This window comes from Syngnathoides biaculeatus, chromosome 16, assembly GCF_019802595.1.
Source record: "Syngnathoides biaculeatus isolate LvHL_M chromosome 16, ASM1980259v1, whole genome shotgun sequence".
NCBI classification, from domain to species: Eukaryota; Metazoa; Chordata; class Actinopteri; order Syngnathiformes; family Syngnathidae; genus Syngnathoides; species Syngnathoides biaculeatus.
In genome coordinates this window covers 9122165-9132462 of record NC_084655.1, presented here as the reverse complement: position 1 = coordinate 9132462, position 10298 = coordinate 9122165, and the positions used below count along the sequence as shown (strand labels likewise).

Sequence of the window (10298 nt, the reverse complement as noted above, 5' to 3'; positions counted from 1 at the left end):
GACCTTCACTCTTCCTCCTCCGCCCCTCACATTCATGCACATCTATTCTGTTTTACTTCGGCTAATCTTCATTCCTCTCCTTTCCAGTGCGTGCCTCCGTCTTTGTAATTGTTCCTCCACCTACTCCCTGCTTTCTCTGCAGATCACAATATCATCTGGAAACATTGTAGTCCAAGGGGAATCCAGTCTAACCTCATCTGTCAGCCGATCCATTACTACCGCACACAGGAAGGGGCTCAGCCCGAATCCCTGATGCAGTCCCACCTCCACCTTAAATTCTTCTGACACACCTATGACACATCTCACCGCTGTTCTGCTGCCCTCATAGATGTCCTGTACTATTCTAACATATTTCTCCGCCACACCAGACTTGTGCATGCAGTACTACAGTTCCTCCCTTGGTACTGTAGTACAGGTCTACAAAGACACAATGTAGCACCTTCTGACCTTCTGTACTTTTCCACGAGCATCCTCAAGGCAAATAATGCATCTGTGGTACTCTTTCTAGGCATGAAACCATACTGTTGCTCGCAGAAACTTACTTCCGTCCTGAGTCTCGGCTCCGCTACTCTTTCCGATTACTTCATTGTGTTGCTCATCTTTATTCCTCTGTAGTTTCCACAGCTCTGAACATGGCCTTTGTTCTTGAAAATGGGGACTCGCACACTTTTCCTCCATTCTTCAGACATTTTCTCGCCCGCTAATATTCTGTCAAACAATTTGGCCAAAAACTTCACAGCCACCTCTCCAAATTGCTTCCATACCTCCACTGGTATGTCATCAGGACCAACTGCCTTTCCATTTTTCATTCTGTTCAATCCCTTTCTAACTTTCCCCTTACTAATCATTGCCACTTCCTGGTCATTCACGCTTGTTTTTTCTACTTTAACTTCTCTCCCATTTTCTTCATTCATTAACTTCTCAAAGTACTCTTCCCATCTACTTGGCACACTACTGGCACCAGTCAACACATTTCCATCGCTATCCTTAATCACTTTTACTTGCTGCACATCCTTCCCATCTCTATCCCTCTGTCTGGCCAACCTGTAGAGCTCCTTTTCTCCTTCTTTCGTACCCAACCTGGAGTACATGTCGCCATATGCCACTGGTTTAGCCTTCGCCACATCAACCTTTGCCCTACGACGCATCTCAATGTATTCCTTCCGTCTCTCCTCAGTCTTCTCCGTGTCCCACTTCTTCTTTGCTAATCTATTTCCTTGGATGACTTCCTGTATTTTCAATTTTGTTGTCTAAATATGAAGACTGAATTGATTGCTTGATCTTAAATTGTATGCTACTCGGATTAAAGGCGCGGACATACTTTAACGGTGAAATGGACAGTACACATCTACTCAGATGGTCATTCATTTAAACTCACTGAACCACACACTGCTTCACACTGGGTGATTTAACACGTACGTGCAGTATCCTGGTTTCTCCCTTTGAGGGCGCTGCAGCCTAATAATTAGGACATACCTGGCTATAAAGTAGCAAGTACTTGGCCTGCAGAGGTTAGCTCAAAACAGTCTCTCTGATCTATTTGTTTCCTACCTGTATAGCTCTGTTAAAAATATTACATGGAAGTAGTAAAGAATTCTGTAGAAAAAGGCTTTTTTGCAAAAGAATTGTAACATTGTGTGCAGGGGGCGGTGGACACAAGCCTCGCACATGTATACCAACGTACAAGTTTGTCTGGATTCAGTAATGGCTGAAAATGGTGTCCAGTGCCATATACAGTATACTGTTTTTATGCTTGACATTTTTCATTTCTCTTGTGACTCAGAGGTCTGACTCACCACTGCTTCCACTGCTATTTCTTTGCAGCATGTGTGTGCGTTCCTTTTCCACTTTTAATGTCTAATAACGCAGAATGGTACCGATGGAACCATTTTACTAACACATTTTACTTTGCAGGAGGCCCTACAGTGTCTGCAGTATGATTGGAAACATGTTCACCCGATGATGGTTGTAATACTAAATTATCATGTTATCTTTACTCACCTAATGTAGTATATGTGCTACAATATTGTATATGTGGAAATGATCTGTAAACAAGTATCTAAATCAAATCATTGTTGATGATTGAAACTTGAGAAAATAGCATGAGAAATGCAGTGTTGGGCTTGCAAATTTTAAAAAGTGTGACTGCGGGTGTTTGTCTCCTTGTGCCCCGCGATTGCATGGCAACCAGTTCAGGGTGTACCCCGCCTCCTGCCCGTTGACAGCTGGGATAGGCTCCAGCACTGCCCGTGACCCTTGTGAGGATAAGCAGGTAATATAATTGGATGGATGGATTCGGAAAGGCAACATAAATTCAAATTACAGTGACCTAGGCTTTATGGTTGTATTGTATTTAAAATTTTGCTGTTGTGAACATTTCCACTGGCTTGAGACCAGTCCAGGGTGCAGCCTGCCTCTTGCCAGATGTCAGCTGAAAGGGCTCCAGGACACCCATGACCAAAGTAAGGATAGGTTTCAGAATATTCGACAGTGACCTACATGAGCATGATGAATATTTAGAGCACAGATCTATCGACAGGCAGTCGTAGATGGACTGAATGGCGTTTCTGGCATTTCCACCAGAAGGCAAACACATTTGAAGGGTAATGACATGCAAGGGAGGACCTTTGCACTTCACCTCAGTCAACCAATCGTTGGCGCTGTGTTCAACAGATCACCGCCGATCAGTAATGTCCTTTAAAAATCCCCACACGGCACCTGTGGAGTAGTCTGAGTGGGGAAAAGCATCTCCATGGCAACAACATCATTACCAGAATAGCTCTTTGGTTCTCTCCCTCTATTTCTGTCTCTTGCACGCTCCTTGCTTTTATTCCACCTCCACTGCGCTCTCTGTTCTTGATCTCCCTCTCGTCTACTGCGGTTCTTCCACTCTCTTCTGCATCCATCATTCCCAGCCATCTTTCCATCCCTCTGTGGCTCACTTGCGATTCCCCTTTCTGTCTCACTTTTTGGCTTGCCTCCCCTCAATTTTCCTTTTTTTCCCCCCCTCTATATTTCTCCATAGTTTTACTTACCTACTCATATCATCCCAGTCTCTGAAAATGTCTAGTATAAATAGATTCTTTAGCTACGATTTTCTTCTCTTTCTTTGTCTACATAAGAGGAAAAGTCACAGGACTCTGAGTTATATGAACAGTTGGGACAGTAAATATTTGGACAGCTTTTATGATTCATCATGAAATACTGTATATGAAGATGATGATGATTAAGGCGAGTGTATGTAACATTATAATAATTCAAAATGTTTCACAAAAAAATATGATTGCATTGAACAGTATAAGGCACGGTGGAGCAGCTGTAGAGCGTTGGCATCACAGTTTTGAGGAACAGGGTTCAAATTACGGCCCGCCTGTACGGAGTTTGCATGTTCACTCTGTGCCTGCGTGAGTATTCTCAGAGCACTCCAGTTTCCTCCCACATCCCAAAAACATGCATTAATTGGAGACTCTATATTGCCCCTAGTTGTGATTGTGAGTCCGTCTGTTGTCTGTCTCCATGTGCCCAGCGGTTGGCTGGTAACCGGTTCAAGGTGTACCCTGTCTCCTGCCCAATGACGGGTGGGATAGGCTCCAGCACTCCTACGACCCTCGTGAGGATAAGCGGCTCAGAAAATGAATTGTGTGTCTTTTGATCAAAGTCATTTTGGATAGGCTCTTGCCACTGAGCCTAATGTGAAAATAGATGGATGGAAAATCATATGACTAAATCAGTGTCAATTTTAGAGACAAAAATTTGCACATGCTTACTAAAATAGATTATACATTTTATTGACCATTGAACGTTTGGGCTATTGTTTTGAGCTGCATAATGGTAGCACATTTTGGGCCCTTTAGAGTAGGGGATCTAAGAAAAGTTGGGTCTGGGGACCCCTTACACGAGAGGAACCCCTCATCATTCTCTTGCCAATTAAAGAAAATACCATGTACAGCCATAAATGCACATGGAGACAAACAATATCCATCCATCCATCCATCCATCCATTTTCTGAGCCGCTTATCCTCACGAGAGTCACAGGAGGGCTGGAGCCAATTATAGCTGTCATCGGGGAGGAGGCAGGGTACACCCTGAACCGGTTGCCAGCCAATCGCAGGGCACATAGAGACAGACAACAGTCGCACTCACAATTACACGTGGGGGGCAATTTAGAGTCTCACAATCACAACTGGGGGGAATTTAGAGTCTCCAATGAATGCATGTTTTTGGGATGTGGGAGGAAACCGGAATGTCTGCATAAAATCGACGCAGGCACGAGGAAAATATGCAAACCACACACAGGCGGAGGCGGGGTTTGAACTCCGATCCTCAGAACTGTGTGACCAACGCTCCAACGAGTTGTGCGCAGTTACCTCGTGTATGAAATGCACTATACAAATAAATTTGCTTTGCCTGTACGTATATGTGTGTGTGCGTTATGTGTGTATATTACAAAAAATCAATAATGAGTGAGAGAATCAAAACTGAATCAATAAAGTAATGAATTGGAGGGGTAATGGGTAAATTTATACACGTATTCCAAGACTCTTAATAATGTAAATGATCAACGGGGACTGGCAAGTATTTAAGTTTCTCAGCGGCAAATTGTCAACAACTACTTTGCATTTCCAATGCTCAATATGTGATAGTTGGGTGAAGCTGAAATGAAAGTAGCTCTGCTTGTTCTGTCGATCCTGTCTGCCTGCCTGCCTGCCTGCCTGCCTGCCTCGCTGTCTGTGTCTGCCCCTGTCTGTCGTTGTCCATGGCGTCTATTTTTAGCCTCAGCAGACTGGTCACGTGGTAAGAGGAGGACGTCAATAATGTTGTTGTTGGTGGCGGCGGAGAGGAGAAGGGACGGGGGAACGGGAGTGTGGCGGACTGTAAATATGGTCGTAGTGAAACCCTAGGAGGTGAGTCGCGGCCAGGTTGTGGAAATTTCATGCTACAGCCACGCTCGAGACGTTGCGAGCCGCGATGGGAGCCGGAGTTGGGAGGAAGACACCTCCGCACTAAAACACGTTCCAGGAGGACCCGCCGACATCCACGGTAACCGTGGAGTGAGAGAAAGCCCGTGCGTGCGTGCGTGCATGCGTGACTTCCCCGCTAATTTCCTTCTATTGCTCATCGAGGTAATTGTTGAGCTTGTTTGAGCCGTTATCCACACTTAGCTAACTTGGAAACACACTGAAATGTGTCTAGCTAAAGGACACAAAGCGGGTACCTGACAGATACAAACAGACTTGTGTCGTGGGGGGGGGGGTCAACACTGATCAGCCCTGGCTTGTGTAACACGCAACAGCCTCACAAGTAGACGTTTATTGAGTTTAGTCGGGGCACAACTGGAAGTTGTCAACCTCGAGTAGGCAACCGACAGAGTGGGTCTTTTACCAGTACACGCCTTAAGCTAACAGCTACCATTGAACAACAATCTACTACTCAATAAACTCACTAACCGACTTTGTACGTATTGTCCCGTTAGCTTCACTTATCAACTAAGCCATTTGACAAAGGTTGTCCTCTGATGTTCTAATATGGGTCTGAGGATATGTAACAACTGGGTAAATAGCTGCATTATTTGCCAAATCTTGATACGACTATTTGCATTGACCTAGAGAAAAGAATATTGCTGTACTTATTGGGAACCATACGTGCTCGCACATATTTGTTTGCACTCCAGAACTGAATGATGGTGTAGAAGGGGGGGGGGAATGTTAATTTTATGTTCCCCTTAACCTCTGATTCTAATTCAAGTTTCAATAAATTATTTCACCTCAAGGGGGAAAAAAGACGATTTAACAGGCACAACCAACATCCACATGCGGCAAAACAGTTCAAAGCACTTCCTTCTGGTTTAGGTGACTGGAAAAGCCCTATGGCAGGAATGAGGACAAAGCAGCGATAGAAATATTGAAAGTCTACTCTGTTTTTTGTTTTACACTGGATGTCTTCAAGAGCTACCGATGAAAGACCACAATATATGAATTTTTTGGCTTTGTTCGTCTTTACATATATAATGTTATATTTATCTATACAGTATTTAACCTTGGTCAGAAGACACCACCCACAAATAAAACAAAATAAATTTTTAGCAAATTCACGTTCGCATGTCATTCAATCGAAGTTATCGCAGATTACACTGGAAATCTGCGATAACCTGTTTTCCAGGTTTGTTCATGTGACGAGCCACATATCGCAGATTTTAAATTTTGTTTTGCGGTAAGAATGTCTGCCTCACGGTTTCAGTGCTGTGAAAAAGTATTGGCCCCCTTCTCCAATTCTTAAATTTTTTCAGTTTCCTCTGAGTTTGCACCTTCTCGCTGTGCTTCCACAGGTTTTCACCAGGTACTCCCACTTCCCTCTACATTCCATTAAATATTTGATCAATTGACGATGTTGAATTATCATTAGGTTTGAATGGTTATTGGTTTCTATGTCCCCTGTGATTGGCTGTCAAGGCTCCAGCTCACTCCTGACCCCGAGGACAATCAGTATACATAAATGCATAGCTATATATTACTTATCTTCTTCTTTTCCTTTTGGCTTGTCATCTCAGATGAACACATATTTGTTTGGTGCAGTTTTACGCCGGATGCCCTTCCTGACGCAACCCCTCTACATTTTAGCCAGGGGGAGATGCTTACAGTACCTGGTATTCCCAGGTGGTCTGCCATCCAAGTACGAATTAGGGCCGAACCCGCTTAGCGTCTGAGATCTGACGAGATCGGGCATTCTCGGTGTAGGATGGCCGTAAGCTTATATATTACATATTACTATTCTAAATTGTATAAAACCTTAATCAATGCAAAGGTTGTGGTAACATGTTAACATACATAAATGTCATGCAATTGGTAACATTTACATTTACATTCACACTACAGATGGTGCCTAACATTTGTTTTTATTTTGCAAATGTAGAACGCGCTGTAATATGTAAAAAACAAAATATTCTGCCAACAATCGCAATCACAAGGGTGTCTTATCCATCTTTGACTTGACGTCACATAACTTCACTGTTGTCACATTTTTGTATTAGCATCAACTGATCAACTGACAATTGATATGTGAAAAGCTAACCACTGTTAAATAATGTTGTTACCTTTGCAAACGATTTCTCCATAAGAAATCTTTTTAGTGAATGAACCATACAGAATCATTTTTTCCATCACTTTTTGCTTGGATATGTGGCGAGCGAGTCGCCTGGGAATCTGAAACGGAACTGCTAAACCGTTCTGTTGCTCACTTCTGTATATTCGGTGAATGACCAATGAGCAGCCAGTGTCAGGAGGCATGCAGGAAGAGGAGGGACTTAAGTGAACTGAGTGATTTGTTCCCTGAACTGGTGTACTGAGGAACTGAAGAGTGATTCGTTTGTTTGTGATCCGTTAAGGCGCGAAGAGTGCTTTGTTTGCCAAAGGAACGCTGTACTACGCAGCGAGCTTACTCATGAGTGATTTTAACAGCAAATCCTGACGTCCTAGCTTTCACTAGCAGCCATTTCTTCAAACTAATTGCTAATTTTGAGTCGGTCAAGCACATGAAAACAAGGACACGTTTAAAATAAATGCTAATTAATAATAAATGCATATATGTACACATACTTATCATTCCCTCTGTGTCTCTAATGCGATACTTAAAGCATTTTAATTTCATAATAATACCCATCCATCTTCTGATTTGCTCATCTTCACAAGGGTCGCGGGAGGCGGGGTACACCTTGAACTGGTCGCCAGCCAATCACAGGGAACAGAGACAGAAAACGGTCACACTCACAATCACACCTAGGGGGAATTTAGAGTCTGTTTTTGGATGTGGGAGGAAACCCAAGCAGGCAGGGGAAGAACATGCAAACTCCACAGAGGAGGGGCTGGGATTTGAACCCCGGTCCTCAGAACTGTGAGGCCAACCCTCTCACCATTTACTCCACTGTGCTGCTTCATAATAATAATAATAATCCATCCATCCATTTTCTTCACCGCTTATCCTCATGAGGGTCGCGGGGAGTGCTGGAGCTTATCCCAGCTATCAATGGGCAGGAGGCAGGGTACACCCTGAACTGGTTGCCAGCTAATAGCAGGACACATTGAGACAAGCAGCCGGACTCACAATCACTCCTAAGGGCAATTTAGTGTCTAATTAATGTTGCATGTTTTTGGGATGTGGGAGGAAACGGGAGTGCCCGGAGGAAACCCACGCAGGCACGGGGAGAACATGCAAACTCCACACATGCGGGTCTGGGATTGAACCCGGGACCTCAGAACTGTGAGGCCAACACTTTACCAGCTCTATCCATCGTGCTGCTATAATAATAATAATGCACTAAATTTTTATAGTGTTGCATAGCTCAGTGGTTAGAGCATTGGTTTGGTAAACCAGGGGTCGTGAGTTTGTATCCCACTGGAGCCTCCACTCCCCGAGAGGAGGGAGGGCATCCGGCGTAAAAACTGTGCCAAACAAAGTTGTGCGTTCATCTGAGATGGCGACCCCTTACTTACTTACTTACCTGCAGTGTTGCTCAACACTCAAGACACTTTCCACTAATCAGATGATAATAACAGTAAGGTGAGGGAGCAGGAAGACAGGCAGGAGGGTAGATCCTACTCTCAGCGATGGTGTGCACCAGAATCCAGAAAAGTCACGCCGGCTGACAAGAGCAGATGCAAAAGGATAATCGCTAGATGTGATCGCTGCGCACAAATACCGTGCAACTAAAATAACGCATATAGTGCTTTGCCGAACTTGAATAAAGGTGAACCTCAGGGACGGATAATTAATGTACCGTATTTTCCGCACTATACGGCGCACCTAAGTGCCTGTCCTTTTCTCAAAAGCTGACAGTGCGCATTATAATCAGGTGCGCCTTATATATGGATCAATATTGCGCCTTTAGCGCAGCCCATCTAATAGATGCATAATGTAACCCCAACCTCTACTGTAGCGTCTTTTCTATGCGCCTTATAATGCAGTGCGCCTTATAGATGAAAAAAGTTTTAAGATAGGCCATTCATTGAAGGTGTGCCTTATAATGCGGTGCGCCTTATAGTGCGGAAAATACGGTAATTATCGGTAAATCATTTAAAGGAACTGATTCGAGTGATTCAGCACACTCAAAAGAACTCCCGTGTCTGTCACTACTGTGAAGCTAAAATGTGAAAAACATTAAAACGTCAGTGATGCTGAGTACAAAGTAACGCATTACTCCGAAAAATTTGCCCTTTTGAATAACGAGTTACTTTTCCCTGGACAGTAATTAGACTAGTTATTTCTTCAGTAGTTACTTTTGCATCGTGTCTCACTAAAAGTGGTTTGTAACTAGTGATTCAAACAAAGAGCAGTCTTAAGTGTGCAGTAGCATTCAACCAAAATCTTCGCTTAAAATGACTGGTCAGAGCAATGGTTTGTGGGCGCGCGTGTCACCCACATTTACAGACATGCACGCACACACGCACTTACACACACACACACACACACACACCATCTCTGCCTGGTACCCATCTGTGGTGGTATCAGACAAGTGCCTAAGAATCATGATAAACCCGTTTGAGAAATTTAAAACCATGAGCTCGAGTCACCCAATCTTTTTGGACAATTTCTGTACTTTCAACTTTGCAGTAAGTTCTATAAAGGTGTTGTAAGCTCTAGGGGGGCTGGATTTCCTTTTTTAGGGGGGTCAGTTTAACAAATCTAATGTTGCTGTCCGTGTTCTCATGTGTTAATCATGTTTATCACATCTCGACATTCTCTGGAAACGCTTGTTGTTTTGTGCTATAATTGCTGTAACAATTCAACAATTGAAGATTTGTAATTGCTGCTTGATGACATTCGCTTAATTAGTTCATTTGTGAGCTCAACATATCAACACTTGTAGCTTTTCCTGATTTGCATATCACTTATTAAGGTGCTTTTAACAGTGCCATTAATTTTATTTTTTCCTAAATTTATGAAAATCTTGATGTTGGTTAACTCTCCGTAGCAGTCATCATATGAAGAGTCCAGAAGCAAAAGCAGGTATATCCATTAACAAAAATGGATATATCTGCTTTTGGGTCTGAAATCTTCATAACCACTTTGCTCGCTTTTATGTCTTTTAAAGTCATTCTAGTCATGTTTAAAAAGTCATAAACAGTATGCCTGGATCTCTCATGTGTGATCAAAGGATGAGTCGTAAAGGAGTTACTGTACTCAAACTAGGCCATCTGAACCATTTTAGACTTCCTTTAATAATATTTTCTCTGACTATATACTACCAAGTCCTCCCACAAATGTGAGTGATCCAAATAGGATTTGTCAGTATACAGCCCAAAAAT

At 43.2% G+C, this 10298-nt stretch overlaps 1 protein-coding gene across 6 annotated transcripts in view; it reads left to right on the top strand.

Annotated features, from left to right (window-relative positions):
* Window positions 1-4783: 4783 nt before the first annotated feature.
* hdac5 (histone deacetylase 5) overlaps window positions 4784-10298 on the top strand; it is a 60516-nt gene continuing 55001 nt past the window's right edge. For 4 of the 6 annotated variants that reach the window (XM_061846644.1, XM_061846643.1, XM_061846639.1 and 1 more), the window contains exon 1: window positions 4784-5040. The gene's annotated coding sequence lies outside the window, so the exon portion shown is untranslated. Of the gene's footprint in view, window positions 5124-9491; window positions 9603-10298 lie in introns of those variants that run through there. The other 2 variants (XM_061846640.1, XM_061846641.1) reach the window with 2 other exon arrangements.